This window comes from Neofelis nebulosa, chromosome 11 (assembly GCF_028018385.1).
Source record: "Neofelis nebulosa isolate mNeoNeb1 chromosome 11, mNeoNeb1.pri, whole genome shotgun sequence".
NCBI classification, from domain to species: Eukaryota; Metazoa; Chordata; class Mammalia; order Carnivora; family Felidae; genus Neofelis; species Neofelis nebulosa.
The window spans coordinates 26,523,435-26,542,144 of record NC_080792.1 but is presented as its reverse complement, the minus strand read 5'-3'; the positions used below and the strand labels follow the sequence as shown (position 1 = coordinate 26,542,144).

Genomic DNA, 18,710 nt, shown 5'->3' with positions numbered 1-18,710 from the left:
GGTTACCCCAGGCTTCTTGCTTTCATAACACAGCAGCCACTGGATTTCAAGGTTTCTTTGAGAAGATTCTAGGGCAATTACTGCCGATCTTATAAAATTACACCGAATGGTATGTTTGAAAAGACAATTTTCTGAACTCGGCTCTGTGAAAAGTTTCCCATAAAAGCAGCAACAGATAAAGATGCCCGCCCCCCATCAATCAGTGTTAGTAGGATCTTCGGATTCCTTTCAGACAGTGAGGAAGGGGAAGGGGAGGAGGACAGGGTTACAAAAAGGAAAAAAAAACAGGTCCCTGTGCCTTGATTTGGCCTTGGTGACCAAGAAAACACACTCTGAGGGCACAGTCCATATTTGATTCGCTGAGCTTATCAGCCAAGCCTCGACCTGCGGGGAGCAAAGGGCAGAGCCTAGCACAAAACCTGGGATGCTGTGTGAGGTGTTCAGGACGAGGGCTGGGCGGGCCAACAGCTTTCCCAGGTCAGAGGCTCCTTGCAAAGAGGCCCTTGCAAAATGTTTGCTTCCTTCCAAGACAACTTTCCTGTATCTCTGTCCCAAAGCTTTCAGATCGTGAAGCTGTGGCAAATTTGTGTTTTTGACAAATACATGGTCAACATGCTGGTATTCCTAAGCGGGACACAAAACCCAAGGCCATAAGGGGGAGAAAAAGGGGGGGGGGGAGATGAATATGATTAAATAAAAGTTAAAAACTTTTATGTCATAAAGATGCCACAATCCAAGTTGGAAGTCAAGAGACTGGGAGAAAGTAACTGTGTTATACGTAACAGACATACATTTACACCTACAGTATAAAGAGTTCCTATAAATGTATAAAAAAAAAAGAAAAAAAAAGAAAATACCATGAAGGATACATGCTTGTTCAAATTACACTGCTCACTGCTCGATCTCACTAATAATTTTTTTAAAACGTGAAAACCAACTGTTAGGGACGCCTGGGTAGCTCAGTCGGTTGAGTGGTCAACTCTTGATTTCGGCTCAGGTCATGATCTCAGGGTCATGGGATCAAGCCCGGCATCAGGCTCCAGCTCAAGATTTTCTCTCTCTCTCTCTCCCTGTGACCTTCTTCCCCATTAGTGCTCTCTCTCTCTCTCTCTCTCTCTCTCAAAACAAACACAAACAAAAAACAAAACAGAACAAAAAACCACACAAAACAAAAACAAAAAACCCTAGAAACAACAACAACAACAACCCAACTGTGAAGTGCATATGATGAGATGAGGGGGCAGACACCCTGTCTCTGGAGGAGGCAGGGGCTCCGGAGGCCAGAGAGTGCGGGACCAATGCCAGGGTTCTATCATGGTGGCTTTTGAAATTCCAGGTAGGACCTTCGACTAAAGAGCTAAAACATGAGATCTAGTCATCTGTCCAATGAGACCTCGGGCAAATCATTATCCCTGTCTGGGACAGTTTTCTAGTTAACATTTTAGTGGAAGTGGCACTAAAGAATGGTATTGGTTGGTTCTGTGTCTTTTGCGTCAAGCATTAGAAATGGCTTTGGACACCTTCCCCCTTCCCTGAGCGGCTCCAGAATGTTTCTTGCACTGTTCTCTACCCACCTTCTTCACTCTGGAAGACTGGAAACAGAGAAGTTTTAGTGGGTCTGCTTCCCAGCTGTGGAATCGGAAAGCCTGGAAAAGAAGTGGCTGAGCAAAGACCCTCAGCAGCCCCCGGTGAGTGTGACAGCTGTTCCTGGGCTCCTGCCCCGTCTCCTTGGGGGTCTGTCTGTGCCCCAAGGGCTGCTGGTCGGATGGGTGCATGGGGGTGGAGTGGAAGAACAAGCACAGGTCAGACAAGAGGAAGGTGAGGTGCAGGGAATGAGCACAGACGGCAATGAAATGTCATTCCGTTAGCTATTCATTGAAAGCCCCATTTGAACTGTGCTCATCCCAAAGACAACCTTCCCCCAGCAACACCCGTGAACGTTCAGGTCAGCCACCAAGGGTGTTCTCACGGCCTGCCCCTTGAGCAATGGGGTTCCTCAGTGCTTAGCTGTCCTCCACTGCACCACCAGTGAGGAGTGGTCCAGAGGCACCGCCTTCGGGTGCTGAAGCGGTACTGATCCCTCCCCGCCCGGCTAACTAGCACCTCACTTTCCTATTGGTCAGGGGGCCCCTGAGCCCGTCTCAGATGGATGGGGACTCATTCACCACAGCTCCCGGTGGGCCTGGTGGCCTCTCCAGAGAAGAATAGGCAGGCTGAGATGCGAGCTGGGGTCCTGAGGTCCATCCACCTGGAGAAATGGGGGGTTGAGGGGAGGAGGAGACACATCTGGAGTAAAGAGAAGTGCTCCCCCACACCAGGGACAGCTCCAGAGACGCGCATTTTCAGATATGTTCTGGTTTGTGTGGCTGGGCTCTGGGATTAGGGGGATGGGGCTGGCGTGCCTCCTGGTCCTCAGACATTCAGAGATGGCCAGGAGGAGTAGAAGACCCATTAACACCTCAGCAAAGGAAGCAAGTGCCTGCGAGAGCCTCCTACACATCTGTGGAAAACTTCGAGCCGGGGTACACAGGTGCCTGCCCTAAGTGAACCCACCCTCCCTGGGTTCACCCCATCCTTTATGCCCGTCCTCTCCGCACGGACGTGACAGATGATGGAAGTCACGCTTTTGCGTGGCCTCTGGGGCTTGCTGTGGTTGCCCCTCGCCCCAGCAGGTCACGGGGGGCATGGTGCTCTTCCACTGGAAGACAGCTCACTGCCCCATCAGGCAGGAACGCTTCACTTCCTGACCCCGCAGGGAGTGGACCCTGGGCTCTGCACACAGCCCACACTCAACTGGCACTTGTCAACCACCCACCTGGAAGTGGGCATTACACCCCGGGGTTGGCAGGTCCCTGGGCCCAGAAGGTCCCTTGGCAGCCACTGAAGACAGCTTAGAGTCTCACTTGCTCTCCCCCAGCCTTGCCTGTGCCTGTGGACTCCTGGCCGACAGAGCTCCCTGGCCTGGCTCTTAAAGCAGGACTAAGCAGTCTCGTGGCTTCTTCCCTAGGCTGGCCGATACCCAGCTCCCCCACAGGAGGGACTGAGGCCATCTCAACGCCTCCTGGATAGCAGTGGATGTGACACAGCAAGAGCTCTTTGAGATGGGGAAGCCAGCGCTGCTCCTTTTGAATTCCCCCGCCCCCTCAGCCCTTACTTTGTTCACCTAAGCCAGGCCTTCTACTCAGTGAGGAATATTCCAGAAATCATCCATCACTAAACTCTGGGAGTGGATCTCCGTAGCTGTACAGTTAGAAAGGATCTGGAAAACCCACAGACCCCCCGCGATGGGAAAGACCGCTAGCACGTGGCAGGCAGGGACGCCGCATCCGTCACTATGGCACCAGCGCCTGCACGACCCGGACGGGCTGGGCTCTCAGCATCAGCGTGCAGTGTTGCACTCGGGCCTTAGCTTGCCGTCCTCTGGCGGCCCTACGGCCTGGCACAAAGGCACATACTAAGTGTCTGTAAATGAACGGACATGTGCCTTTTGGGCATCAGGGTCCGGGCTGTGCCTGTGGCCTACTTTATTGGTGCAATGGCCTTGCAAGGCAGATATGATCATTCCGTTTAACAGATGAGAAAACTGAGGCCCAGAGAGGTCAAGGGGCTTCCCCCGGGACACTCAGCAAGTGTCTGGCCAGAGTTCAAGCTTACCTCCTGTCCCTAACCACTGTGGTTTTTCCCTTTGCATCTCGGCAGCTGGGCACTGATTGCCCATCCCCTATCTGTGACACTACGGCTCAGCATTCGGGGAGCATTCAGAGCTGAATGAGAAGCAGTTCCAGCTCTCAGGTCGTCCATACTGAAAGGGGCAGACAGTCCCATTCACAGCTACCTTTGAAGACCAACAAGGCAAGGCCTGCCCAAGCAGCTGAAGCCCCACCTGTGTGGGCCACAGGCGCGGGGGTGGGGGTGGGGGGCGCGGTGAAGGGGGCGGGTAGAGGGTTCATTCTGATGTTTGAGAAAGGAATCTGGGAAGAGGCGGCTCTGAGTTGGGCCACAAAGGCCACATGGGCTTGGAGTGATGGACAGAGGCTGAAGAAGCTTTAAAGATGGATTTTCAGGGCACCTGGGTAGCTCAGTCTGTTAAGCATTGGACTCTTGGTTTCAGCTCAAGTCATGATCTCGTGGTTCGTGAGTTCAAGCCCCACGTTGGGCTCTGTACTGGCAGTGCGGAGCCTGCTTGCGATTCTCTCTCCCTCCCTCTGCCTTTCCTGCGTGCCCTCTCTCTCTCTCTCTCTCTCTCTCTCTCTCTCTCAAAATAAATAAATAAATAAACTTTAAAAAATTAAAAACTAAAGATGGATTTTTCAGGGGCACCTGGGTGGCTCCGTCGGTTAAGCTTCCGAGACTTCGGCTCAGGTCATCATCTCACGGTTTGTGAGTTTGAGCCCTGCGTGTGGCCCTGTGCCGACAGCTCGGAGCTTGGAGCCTGATTTGGATTCTGAGTCTCTCTCTGCCCCTCCCTTCTTCACGCTCTCACTCTCTCTCTCTCTCTCTCTCTCTCTCTCCACGGTAAGTAAACGTTAAAAAAAAAAATTACAAATAAAAAAAAAAAAAAACAGATGGATTTTCAGGAGCCCCCTGGGGGGAGGATGGGTGTGAGATGGGGGCTTCCCAGCATTTAAATGTCATGACGTAAGTCATCTGGAGCCTGGCAGGGCAGGCCTTGGGGGAGGGGGAAGGGCTGGTAGCTCTCTGTGACTCTGCTCCAGGGGACCTTTCGGATCTCTCCGCCAGAACTTCAGCGCAGAGGAGGTTGGAGGGGGGGCCCTGCCGGTGAGAGAAGGGAGCAGAGAGCCGGCCTCAGCATGCCCTCCCTCCTAAGTGTGGTCTGGGAGATTCAGCCAACCTCCTGGCCTCGATCATCAGGACCCCGGAGCGGGGAGGCAGATAAGCAAGCTCTGAAGGACGAGTTCCAACCACAGGGCCACAGACTTATTATTTTTCCCACACACTTGATTGGCCTGCCACACTGGGCCTCAGGAATGGCCTCGCTGGGCCCGCAGCTGATCCTGGAAGAGGAGGGAAAGGACAGGTTTGGCGGCCCGTCCCCCAAGTGCCTGGCCTGGGGCTGGATCCAGAGGGCAGTGGGGTTTGCTGCTCTCCCTGCCTCCTGTCTGCTGCCTCCTCCTGGTTTTGGGCTTTTTCCCTTCCAGGTCAGCACAGTTCAGGAGGGAGCACTTGGCTCAGGAGGCCGTTGGAAAGGTTCTATCAGAGGCCCACAGGCACATGCTTTTCTGGGAGTGTGGCCAGAGCGCTGGGTGGGAGTGAGAGCCCACATCTCTCTCGGGAGGACGCCCTGGAGCACAAACAGTAACTCACTGTAAGCCATTAACACTCTGTGACACCTTCCCTGGGCCTCAGTTTCCGTTTCTGTAAAATGGGCGCCTCGGAGCTGCCCCTGTCTTAGTCCTTGAAAAATGGCATCTTCCTCTAAAACCAGGTGAGCGGACAGATAGTTTGCTTCAAGTTTTGTGAGAATTTCTATGCCTACATTGTGATTTGAACAGTCCCACTGTGTCGAGGGCACTGGACTTGAGACCTGATGAGGAGAATCAGCAGAACCCCACCCCCACCCTGCAGTACAGGAAACTATTGTTTGCTGAAATTCCACTCCATGCCAGGCCCTCTGCCCATGGAAAATATTTATGTTTATTATCTTATTCAGTCTTGACATCGACTCTGGGAAGAGATGGTTATCATCCCCATTTTCCCCAATCTGACAGAGTTTCTTCAATTTCTTAAAGTCCTGAAGTGGTTTCCTACCCCCTCCAGGATGAAATCCCGCACCTCGCCACTCCCTGTTAGCTCACTTGGGGCAGCTCCTACCCCATTCATTCTGGTTCCTGAAGTCCCTTCAGGTCCTGCTTCTCCCCAAAGAAGGGCCAAGACCTGGGGGAGGCCAGTGAGGTGCCCAAGGAGCAAAATTTAAGGAGGTCCTCACTCCCAAGTGCCCGAGCTCCACTGGCACAGCGCTGAGCGTGAGGCCTCCTTAAATTTTGCCCTACAAGCTGCACTTGTCCCACACTCGCTGTGTCTTCCCTCCCAAAGGACCTGTTTCTTCTTTGGAGTTCCCTTAGCCTTTTGGTGGGGGGGGGTTCAGATTTGATTCCTTGCCTGAGCCTCTCTCACTCCAGGGCAGAGACCACTTTTCCTCTGTCCCCATCCTGAAACCAACTGGGCACAGGGCTTTCACACCTCCAACCCTCCAACGTGCTCCCCTCTGCACTTATCTGCTCTCTGCTGCATGGCCCTGATTCTCCTCTTAGCATCGACATAAAAATAATGATTTTTCTTCTCAATGAAATATTATGTAGCCACTAAAAACTATGCTTGCCCGTGGGTGAATTCTTCTATAACCTCGATGTAAAAAAGGCTTTCTAAGTATGACTGAAAATCCAGAGGCAATTACAGAAGAGACTGATGCATCTGACTATATAAAAATAAAAACAATTTAGGGGTGCCTGGGTGGCTCAGTGGGTTAAGCATCTTGATTTCGGCCCAAGTCATAATCTCCTGAGTTCATGAGTTTGAGCCCCGCATCAGGGGCTTAGGCGTGTGTGTGTGTGTGTGTGTGTGTGTGTGTGTGTGTGTAAACTCTTAAAAATTGAGAAACAAAGAACCAAAACCCAATAGAAAAGTAGACAATAGAAAAAAGAACAAAAGAATGGATAATTCACAGAAGGAATATAAAAATTATCCTTAAACCTATGAAAGAATGTTCAACTTCACTCATGATAAAAGAAATGCAAATTCAAACTACCTACACCAAGGTGCCATCTCATACTCATGAGACCGGCAAAACGTCCAAAATTGACACGACCTTCTATTGGCAAGACTGGGAGGAAAAAGGTCAGAAATCAAAACAGTACAACCGCATGGAGGGGTACCTGGAAACACTTAACAAAACTACATGCATATTTACTCTTCCCAGTAATCTCACTCCTAGAAATTTGCCTGGAGGATACACTCCCGAGCATTGAGACACACACACATTATTTGGAATTGTAAACCACAGGAAACCACCTAAACAGCCATCCAGAGGAGAGCAGGTGCATAAACTATGGCGCGCGCGCGCACACACACACACACACACACACACACACACACAGAGTACTGTGCCAGCTATAAAAAAAAATGTGGAAGGACCTCAATGAACTGGCGTGGAGTATCTTCCAGGAGACAATGTTGAACACGTAAAGCAAAGTATAAAAAAAGCGTATATGATACGGTCTGATACGGTGTCTTCTGGGTAAATAAAGAAGGGAAAATTAAAAAACGTATATAAAAATGTGCTTATCTTTACAAAAAGCCATAGAATTAATTGTAAGCATAAAAGAATTAAGTTGGTTAATGCAGGGGGCGGGGAATGGGGCTGAAGGAAAACAGGAGAGTGACACATCTCTTAGTATAGGTTGTGTCGTTCTGACTTTTGAAAGTATGTTAACATTCCACCTATTTTTAAAAATTTAAACCAGTAAGGGGCGCCTGGGTGGCTCAGTCGGTTGAGCGTCTGTCCGACTTTGGCTCAAGTCATAATCTCGCAGTTAGTGAGTTCGAGCCCTGCTTCGGGCTCTGTGCTGACAGCTCAGCGCCTGGTTCGGAATCTGTCTTCCTCTCTCTCTGCCCCTACTCCGCTCACACTCTGTCTCTCTCTCTCAAACATAAATAAACATTGAAAATTTTTTCTTAATTTAAATAAATAAGAATAGGAAGGGGAAAAAATGCCTAAAGCTGAAAACACACTGGAAAAAAAAATAAACCTAACTGTATTTCAAATAAATACTCTTACCACACTGAAGGGCAAGGAAAGAAAGAAAGGACTACTCCAAACTATTCATGAACAAAGCAGGGAGAGGGAAGGGAAGGTTTGTTGATTGCAGTGGTGAAGCAATCCTGACATTACTTTGGATGTGATATAGGATTAAGTAGATGACTGAATGTGTTGATGGCTTTGGGGTTTTCACTGTGGGCGAAGGATACATAAGTATGGAATGGGGAGAGGCAAGAAGCAGCCCTGAAGAGGTGGATTGGGATTGGAGGCACTGGTGTGGACTCGTGATGAGTAGCATACGAATATGTAAATGTATATGCATGCTTCTGTGCATACGTACATACATGTATACGTATGTGTGGAAAATATGTGTATGTACATGTGTATAAACATGCACCTATTTCCTAGTTCTGTCCCCTGAAAGGGCTAAGGAGCAAAGATACCCAGAGGCAGTGGGCACACCCAGGGCCCAGACTTTGGTCTCTAATACCACTCCCACTAAAAGGGAACAGGCACCTCAGAGAAATGACTGGTTGCAAGGCTTGTTCAGGGGTAGATACCTGAGGAGCCTGGAACCTCTTGTTATCCCAGCAAGTAAGAAAGCGCTCCAGAATCGGGATGGTGGCATATTCAAATATCATGGGAGTCAGTTTGTAGAGGCTCCCACTGGTGAAGTCTGGGGCAATTTATGCACCAAAAGAATTGAGCACAGTGAGAAACAATAAACCACTGGAAAAAAAAGGAACTCATCGGTCCACACAGATAGATACGTTTTACTGCTTATGGTCATAAATATATACTGACCAAATATATCGTGCTACTGTAGAATGCCAAGGGCTTTCTACACTACACACTATGGAGGTTGTGCTGGAGCTGGAAAACCACCATTTTTTTTTTTTTTTTTTTTTTTGGAAAACCACCATTTTGCAACCATCACATTAAGGATTGGATCAGGCAAGAGGCATCAATGGAGGCTCCCCCTGGGGGAAACTGATGAGAAGCAGGGTATTTGCATGGTCTAAAACGTCTCCCCACTGACTGCTTACTAGTTCCAAGGGAGAACAAAGATAATGATCATGTAGGGGGAAAACAGGTAATACTTTGACCTGGAGATTAAAATTAACATCACCAGTGAGGGCCAGCAGTGCCCGCGGATGTGACTGCGTGAGAAGAACCCACGGTTGCCTCGGCAGGATTCTGGCCAAGGCTGTATAATCTGGATCTCACCACAACAAAACATCACACACACCCCAAATGGGGACCATTTTACTGAAAATAAGAAGGGGGCATTGCGTCCTTCAAAAATGTCAATGTCATAAAAGACAAAGAAAGGCTGTAAAAATGTTCTCCAATGATTCAGACAAAATGTGTAAGTACGGGTGTGTGTGTGTGTGTGTGTGTGTGTGCGCATGTATGATAGAGCACACATGATAAAGGAAGTGGGGTAAAATTTTAACAGATGTGTCTAGGATAGAAGGATCTAAAAGCCGTCTTTGTATTATTTTCATTTGGGGCATTTTTTGGTAATTTGAAATTACTTCCAAATAAAACAATTTTAAAAAAATGTTCCAACTTTTGAACGACATTCCCTTCTCTGCAGGTGCAGACTCTCCTTGGCCAGGGGACCCCTGGCAGGCAGCCAGGCCAGGAGGCAGATCTGAAATCCAGCCATCTGGGAAATGTGGCCTTGAGCAAGTGACTTTCCTCCCTGTGTCTGATCCTCCTCTGCAGGGAGATACCCACCTCGAGGGCTGGTGGACAACAGAAACAGATTACGCTGGCGAGCGCTTAGCTCTATGGCCCATCAGTGTGAGCTGCGGCTTCACTGGTCTCATTTCTCATCAGCAGAAGTCCCGGCAGGGTGCAGAGCTGAGAGCCGCCTCCAGTGCCGAGAGCCACGGGTGCCCTCCAGTAGGACTGTGGACCCAGGACGAGCAATCGGTCCAGGGCTAGCCTCGGGCGGGCCGCCACCTGGCAGAACTCCTCTCTGGGCAGGCGGCCCCCTGTCCTGCCTTGGCCTTGGGAACTCTTTGTGACAGTATTGTTCTGGTAAAAAGAATCGTGATCCCTGGAGAATAGGCCGGGGAGGGGGCATGTTTCTTTGCACTGGGGGCTTTCTTGGAGGACCTGAAATTGGCCTTCAGAGCAGGCCTGTCCTCACAAGGACGCTGGGCCTCCCTCTCTACCCCTGGTCTGTCATTTGGAGAGGACTCACTGTGCCCCTGTCCCCATGTGCCCCTCCTGGCCCACTCTCTACCCTCTCCACTGACTGCTACAGACCACAGCAATGGGCTCCTTTCCCTCTGCTGTCTTTTCTGTTGGAAGCCAGTTGGGGCCCTGGGAGGAGGACGGAGGGAGGGAGGTCAGGTGTTGAATGCCTTGTCTCCCTGTCTTCGGGGGCACCTCAGGGCACAGCCCAGGTAGGGTGGCCCCCTGCAGAGCACTCTCGCTGTCTCTGCTCTCAGCACCCTTCCTCTTCTTTCCCCTTCAGCCCTAGGGGGTGACTGCGCCCTGGTGTTGGGGATCCTGCACCGGGTCCTGTGGATTCGCTACCCTGCACTGGCCTGGGGACTCAACTGTCTCCAAATCGCCAGCATTGAGGGCGCTCCCTGCTCCCTGCTGGGCCCCGCTGCAGGGAGACACCTGGGTGGGGGTGGGGAGGGGGCAGTGCCCTCTTCCATCCGTGTGTTTGGTATTTGTCTGCCTGGGAGGCCCCCTATTACCAAGCTTAGTGAGGGGACCCACCTCGAAGCCATTCACATGGCAGAACAAAAGCGAGCGCCTGCCACTTCAGGCCTCCTCCCGGGGCTCATCGCTGCCTGTTACGACTTCATTTCATCTTTTCGTAAGTTACTGTTAACGGAGAAGCATTACAAGAAGAGAATTAAAAGAGAGAAAAGTTGGTGGAGAGATGCCTTTTTTCCCCTGGTTTAAACCTTTTGTGATCGACTCTTCAGGAATCTGATTCAACCAGAGGAACACGTGGCAGAACACGTTATTCAGAATTAGTTCCGAGAGACACTCGAGGGGCTCTTTATTATTCATCCTTCTAAAATCAAAATATTAGCTAATGCCTCTTGTGTCCTCAGAGCGGGTCTGGCAGCTTCTCTGATGTATTGTCCTACTTGAAAGTGAAGAAGAAGGCCTTTCCTGCGGAAGCCTCCGTCAAGCCCCTCGGACTCCCGAGCACACAGGGACGGAGACACCCAGACATGCCTGTGCCTGAGACCCTTGCAGCCCTTTGTGTCGCGGCCAGGCTGCCTCTTCCAAGCACCCCCTCCCTGCGCTGGAACGCCCCCCACCGCCAAGGAGCCCAGGGTGGCCTGGAGCAGAGGGGGGGAGGCCCCTCCTGGTCCCAGGAGCCCAGTTTCCCATATCCAGAGCCAGAACTGGTTTGGAAGGGGGTGAAGGGGTGATGACTCAGGGACCCTAAGGCTTAGAAATCAAAACTGCTGTGTATGTTTTGTTGGATCCCCGCTGCTGCCTTCATTTCTGGAAGGAATACCACAATGCAAACGAATTCTATTTCTTCAGCAGGAACAAACAAATTTGGCTTTTGGTACTCTGAGCTCTAGAGTTACCCAAAAGTGTCATGGTGACATTTTTAATCAGGCCACTAGGAAGACAGTGAGGTTCTTAGCTTGCTGGGGTGGGGGTGGGGGGGGGGGTGGTGTTCACTGGCCTTGAGGACTGTGGGTGGGACTAGTGCTCCCAGCTGATAGAGGTTGGCTAAGCAGCTTCTGTGCCTAGTAGCCTTGGCAGAACTTCCTGGAGGCTAAGTGGAGCAAGGAGGGCTTCCTGGAGGAGGTGGTATTTGACAGATGGCTAAGCACTGGAAAGGAGAGAGTAGAGGGAAGGCAAGGAGGAATGTGAGCAGGCCAGGTGGGAGGGAGGCAGGGCAAAAAATGGTCAGAGGTAAGGCTGGAAGGACCTTGACCGCAAGTGAAGGTATTTCTTCTTTCTTTTGTTTCCTTGAGCGATCCTAAATTCACGATTAATCTCCCAAGACCTATCTTGTTGGTAAATGTTGATTTCTCCTGTGCACCTGTTCATATTTCTGATGGAAATGTATTATAAAATCACTCCATTCGGGTGGTGATTACCATGGTAATCAGGCATGCTTGCTGACAGGCCAGCACTCCTATTGAAAACAAGATTCGGAAGATAGGGGCTTTTATGTCACTTAGGTTGTGCCGGGGAGAGAGAGGGCTGGGAAGCAGGTGTGGGGGGGCCGGGTTCCTTCTCTGGGGAAGTCTTGGTGGACAGCACAGCCCTTCGCTGGAGGAGGGTTCTGTAGGAAGATGGGGGAAAGGCTAGACGGAGGCGGGTAAATGGGGGTCCTCTGCAGCCTGCGTACAGAGGGGCACAGCTGTGAGGGATCCCATGTGAAGAGAGAATCAGAGCCACCAGGAGCCCAAGATCAGGAACCTGGGCTAGGATATCATTCAACCTCCTACCTCCACCGCAGGAACCACCTCTGTGCCTTTTAGAACATTACAAAGATGGGGCGCCTGGGTGGCTCCGTCGGTTAGGCATCCGACTTCGGCTCAGGTCATGATCTCACGGTCTGTGGGCTCGAGCCCCGCGTCAGGCTCTGTGCTGACAGCTCAGAGCCTGGAGCCTGCTTCGGATTCTCTGTCCCCCTCTCTCTCTGCCCCTCTGCCGCTGTGATCTGTCTGTCTTTCAAAAATAAGTAAATGTTAAAAAAAAAATTAAAAAAAAAGAACATTACAAAGATGTTTCTATCATGGGATTACGGTTCAAGGTGTGGGGAAAGCCCCAGGCCTTTGAATGGCATTATCTAGTTCTGTTGCAGTCTAGTTTAAGTTCGCAAGAGCTCCCACTAGACTGCTGGATTTCAAATCCCAGCTCCACCCCCTTTACTGGCCGTGTGACCTGGGGCAAGTTACTTAACCTCTCTTTTCCTTCTCACTTGCAAAAAAAAAAAAAAAAAAAAAAAAAGACAATGTAAATTTCTAATGCATACGATTGGATTGTCGTGAGGATTAAGTGAATTGATGCCTGTAAAACGATTAGAACACGCCCACCACAGAGTAAGCACTCACACACGCTGGGGACACAGCAGCGCCTCCCCCCACGGTGGATGGGGGACCGGCAGGATTGAGGGTACAGTCACTATCCCGGACTTGGTACAAACATCGTCTCACCTCCTTCTCCTGACGCCCCCACGTAACTCTGAACACCGAGCAGACTGCCGCCCTGAACTCCCCCCCCCCACCGCCTCTCTACCCACAGCATTTTCTGTTTCCTTCCCCAAAGACGTTGGCTTACTGACCTCTGGCTCTGCACCCAAAACGGCCCTCCTTCTCAAGCCCATACCCTGACTGCAGTCCTGGGAAAATCAGGCCTCGCGGGCACAAGGTTCCAGAACACTCACGTCCTAAAAGTATACAAACATCTACAGCTTTTAGTCCCGTTTCCAAGTGCCCACAGAGGTTAGATGTTGTCTGATGAACGACAATCACCATAGGAATAGCACTAGATAACACTTCTTCCTCATGGTGTCCCAGACTCTACACTGCCTCTCACCTTAATATAATAAAAATTTGTCATTAATGGAATGATATTACACTCCACCAGACACCGTATGATCCAAATCAGGCCAAGAGCGGGGGGGGGCGGGGGGGGGGCGGGGCTCTGCCTCGCGGAACCCACCCCACCAGCAGCCGCTGACAGGCCATTATTCTGTGTCCTGCAAATTCTGTGCAGTGATAAGGAAACTCCACCAATTTGATGCTTTATCTGGTTGCAGGTTGGGGAAAGAGATTATTTCAATCAAGATAATGATTCTATTTCTCTGACGGAAATGAGATTTTTTTTTTTTTTCCGTTGCCTCGTGGGGGTGCCACCAAAATCTGTCTCGGGGCTCAAACTGGTCATGCACAAGTTAGAGGATTTTCGGGCAACCTCCGAGAGCGTGAACATGACAGAGAACTCAAGGGAGTGAGCCCGTTGGCAAGAAACACGTGCGTGCGCGCACGCACACACACACACACACACACACACACACGCCAGACCACTGAGATTACAAAGTCAGTTCTGTTTGGCCATTTATAGGCATTAGACAGCACCTGTGAAACCAAAATTTGGAAGATGAGCAGGTAGTGTGAGTAAGATGGCCTGGCTTGCAAACCAGGTAAACCCTGTCAAGGCAATAACGATAACGAAGTTCCAGACACCATGTGCTTAGCAATGACAGGACGTGAGTAGCCTAAACCCGCCCATCACGTAGGGAAGATTTCCTGTGCAACTTGGTAGACAGATGGCCCAGCGACTCTTCCCGCACCTTCCACGACAGGGAGCTCACCGGCCTCGGTCCTACTCCGTCGCTATGTTGAGAAAGTACCTCCAAACCGCAGCAGTCACTTTATGAAAGGAACCCACAGTGAAAATTCACAAGGTGCTGATGCTACGATGCATCTAAACCCATTATGGTGACAACACACGTTTCAGGAAGTCAGCAAACGATATGCAAACGATGGTAGCAATCAGTGCAATGAGTCGGGAATAATTTGAACTAGTGAATTTGGTGCAATTGTTAATTATTCTAAATATTTGTGAATTTCGAGGGCTGTAACACAGCATCTGAAATTCTTTAGAGGTGATGTGCCTTAAGGAGGAAGTAATAATAATTTGTAACTCAGACATCAATTGTTTCTATAGTAACTGTAAAAACTTTGGAAACGTTTGGAAAGTTTACATGCGTTTTGAACATTCCCCTGGGGGCTGACTTGTGGATTACTCTCTCTCTCCAAATAAAAGGCACATTTTAGCTCAATTCCTTCAGAAGGAAGAGCCCCAGCTGCTGGCTCTTGAGTGGTCTCTTACTGGACTGCACCAGGCTCACCAAAACTTTGAAATCTAAGCCACACCATTGTTGCGGTGCCTAGACTGTCCTTGGAAAGTAACACAAAAACCCTGGTAATGTTGGTTTTGTCGCCAGGAGAGGATCCAGGCAGCTTGGGGACAGAAGCGGGAAGGAGACTTGTCACAGGACACCTTTTGGTATTTTTGAATTCAGTCATGGGACTGTATGACCTATTAAGAGTAAACGGACAGTTTCGAAAAGCGCATCCATGTTTCATTGAACACAGGCTTTGATACTTACGATTGCTATTTTAATACCGACACGCTTAAAATGCAAATTTACGACAGTGGAAATTACGGCCGAATCAGGTAAAAACCGTATTTGGCTGTCTTCACGGTAGTGATGCTCACAGGCACGAGAGTAGGTGCAACCAATGGCCTCCTCAGACTCCCTTTTCTCGCTGGGACGCCCACTTCCCAGCTGCTTTCACCTGTGGTATTCTCCCGACCCTGGCTCTTGGTCAAGGGCATGCCTTGGAGGTCACACCAGCAGCGCCGTTCCCAGAAGTGGCCAGTGGTGAATGAGGGGTTACTTGAGGCCTGCCCCTTGCTGCCAGGCCAGACACCGTGGAAATCCACATGGGTCAAGCCAAGGAAAGACTTGCCCTGGCACATCCCCCCCTCTCCCTGACAAGTAGTCCCTAAAAGCTCTCCCTTGGTACATCGCATGCACCTGAATCCCTGTCTCAAGCTCTGCTTCTAGGCAACCCAGCCTAAATCAGCCAAACCGTAGCTCAAAATGGAACCCTCTAGTATCTTTCCAGTGGGTTGTCCCTGGTGGTAGAGACACACAGGAGCCTGCCTCTTTGAGGCAGGCTGCCTTCCTGCCCGTCCCAAAGATCACCAGTCGACACTGCACACCCCATGAAAGCCAGCACAGCAAAATGCTGACCAGCCAGAGCAGAGAGTTCCCACCACCAGAGCCATGCGGGACCACACAAATACTCTTCTTCTCCAGGATGGCTGAGCAGGAGCAGGAGGCAGGGGTCGACTCAGCAGCCTATCCCCCAATCAGATCCGCAGTTACGTGCCCCAGAAAGTCAGCATAAATGTCAGCTCGATCACTTCTTGGCTAAAGAACTCAAGCAAAATATTTATTCCCAGCCTTAGTTTCCTTATCTGCAAAATGGCAGTATCTACAGAGCCTCTGCGAAGCTCATCTGAGGCTATATTGTCAAGCGCGCTGCAAACTGGCAAAATTATATACGTGTTGGTTGTTATTCGTGAGACTGAGAACATGCTAGCTTCCCCTGCTTGCTTGGAACAAGTAATCAACCTTTGCCAAATAAGTAAATCTGAGCTTCCTCTCATCTTGGGCATCGTACCTAGAGCTCCCTATGTGAGAAGCAGCTCCAGAGAAAATCAAGTGGACATTGGGAGCCCTGTCCTGGTGACTGTCCACCTGGAGCTCAGGGCACCTCCTCATGGATCACACAGGTCTCAGGTGGTGGTCAGCTGCAGCTGTCTGGAGAGGGCCCCCTCTCTCTATCCTCTCTCTCTCTCTCTCTCTCTCTGACATCTAGGGAGGATCCCCAATGTGAATTTCCTAACATTGATCCAGGGTCTGTACTGATCTCAGATACAACTTCAAGTTCGGTGAAAACTCCATGCGGCCACTTTCATATGGGTCACAGACAAACTGGCAGAAACTCAATTTTATTTACATAAATGAGGGATACCTTACTCCATCCTGATTTTTTTTTGCACATGGACCGTTCACGAAGCCACTTCTGGCCCTTTACCACTTGGTCCTACCCAATGTCACCGGCATTTTTCTCCCCACCCCCACCCCCTTTCAGACTATCTAGGACCCCTTCAGGATGTCTATGACATCCTCCCCATAGGCCTTTGGGTGTTCCCATCCCGGCACCTGTTCCTGCCCCCACACCCCGACCGGCTTCCCTCCTCCATCAGCCCAGTTCAAGTCCCTCTGTCCCCAGGAAGTGTGCCCTAACCATTCCTGTCACCAGCACTTCTGGCTGTGGTGTATGTGCCACACTGGACTGTGTGCTTGATCGTAAAGGTCTTTAATACCCTCACATGCCCGGTTTCCTCTCCTCCCACCCTGGACTGAAGGCACCTCCAAAACACAGCCTAGGCCGCTGCTTCTCTTTCTATCTCTCTAGCTATTTCTTGCCAGGCACCTGGCGATTAATAATATTCTCAGCTTGAGTAAAGCATTGGGTTGTATGATTGCTCTTAGTTTAACACACTGTTCAACGGCCTATATGAGAACGTACAGTTCTAAATAGGGTCAACCTGGCAACAAATTCAGAATTGTACAAACTGTTTGCGGCTCCAGGACGAAAAAATGCACACCTTCCTTACCCTCCCGGAGTCCCGCTCTCCCCGCAAATACTAATCAGCCGCAAGGGAGTCACTCTTTCCTGAGCCAGTGGGAGGGCAGAGCCCAGGTTCCAACCATCCACCTTCCGCTGGCAGCCTTGCATTCCTGAGTCCAGCCCCACCCAGCCGGACACACCTTCCAGAAGAACCAAAAGCCCACTCCATCAAGGTCATGACCCCTTCCCCAAACAGGGAAACCCGCCTCCTCCCAGGAACACTGGCAAACCACAGACCTAAGAAAGCAAAATTCATACTCACAGGCAATGATGCCTTCGTCTTAAATTTCAGGCCAGCAGTTTCTCTGCAAACCTGCTCATCTCCTGCAAAGAGAAGAAAGGGATGGAGAAGCATATTAGCATCTGCTCTGGTAGCCTTTGGCAGTTTCCTGGCCGACCTCGGGCTGCTGCACCTTCTCTCCTTCTTACTCCCAACAGCACGCTCCCCTCCCAGGAGCACCGCGTGCTAGCTGGGTGCGCGCCCCTGGCTCCCCACACGCCTCCCTCCCCCTCCACGGCGCCATGCCAGTCTCAGATTGACCACTGCCTCCAATTCCCTGAAGGCGCCGGGCTTCTCCCCACTCCGGAGTGAGGCCTCCTCTTCTGTAGCACGGGGTTGCCTAGCAACCCCGTGCGCCGGCTCGGAAGGCCCTCCTAAATTGGACCTCACAGCACAGGGCATCTCCTTGTACAGCTGCCTGAATCTTAACAATCTGGCTCTGAATAATAACACAATGGTAATTGCATGCATGGGCCCCAAACTACATTTAAATAACGTTCAAGAGCTGACACAAACCAACAGAGGCCAGAAAATGCATTGCGGAGGTTGACCGTAAGGCCAGGCGGGACGTTCGGTGCGGGAGGGAGTTGACACCAAAGACTTGAGTTAATGACAATGCCAACCTGAACTGTGAATTCTCCTGCCTTTCTGCCTGAGTGTGTCACCGCTTTAATGTGCTTTAAGTGAGTTTGGGATCTGTAGAGGCAATTAATGCCCAGAGATAGTGATGCTTCAAGACAGGATGCCCTTTAGTGCATCAGCAGCACACGCGGGTTTTTGGAGGGAGAAGGCGAGAGGACGACACAGGACAAGAAGGGAGAACCGCGCATGAGTGATGTCCCTTGGCTTTTACGATCGTGGCTAAATACATTTCAGAAGGCGGGACAGAGAACTTACCGAGCGAGAGCACAAAGCACTTGCAACCTCAGCACGGCTGATGTGTTTCGGGATAAGAAGTGAAGGCCAAGAGGCTTGAAGCTGGCTAACAGGCAGACTGAAGCGGCTTAGCGTGGTGTGGGGACGGCCGTGCGTGCCAGAGTCCAGCCTTGAGTCGGGGTCCCTGGCACAGTGTGACAAAGAGCTCTGCTCAAGGCACAAGAGCCTTAGCACGGCAGGAGAAGGCAGCCATAGCAGCGAGGGCCTGCGGATCGGCCCCAACTGTTTGAAAGCCAAGGCACTTTTTTTTTTCTTAAAGCTCAAAATCCTGCTGCGAGGGGCTTAAACAGATATCTGCACACCCACGGGTGTAGTAGCGTGATTCACAACGGGCAAGAGATGAAAGCAACCCAAGAGTCAGTGGACAGATGAACGGATAAGCAAAACGCGGTCTATGCGCACAGTGGAATATTATTCAGCCATAAAAAGGAGGGCAGTTCTGGCAGGTGCTACAACATGGATGAACCTTGAAGCCAAAACGACAAAT

The 18,710-nt window shown here is 50.7% G+C and overlaps 1 protein-coding gene across 3 annotated transcripts in view; it reads right to left on the bottom strand.

The window, feature by feature from the left end:
* Positions 1 to 18,710, bottom strand: part of ZBTB7C (zinc finger and BTB domain containing 7C) — a 350,116-nt gene that overhangs the window by 135,655 nt on the left and 195,751 nt on the right. For all 3 annotated transcript variants that reach the window (XM_058692176.1, XM_058692174.1, XM_058692175.1), the window contains exon 3: positions 17,270 to 17,331. The gene's annotated coding sequence lies outside the window, so the exon portion shown is untranslated. The remainder of the gene's footprint in view (positions 1 to 17,269; positions 17,332 to 18,710) is intronic.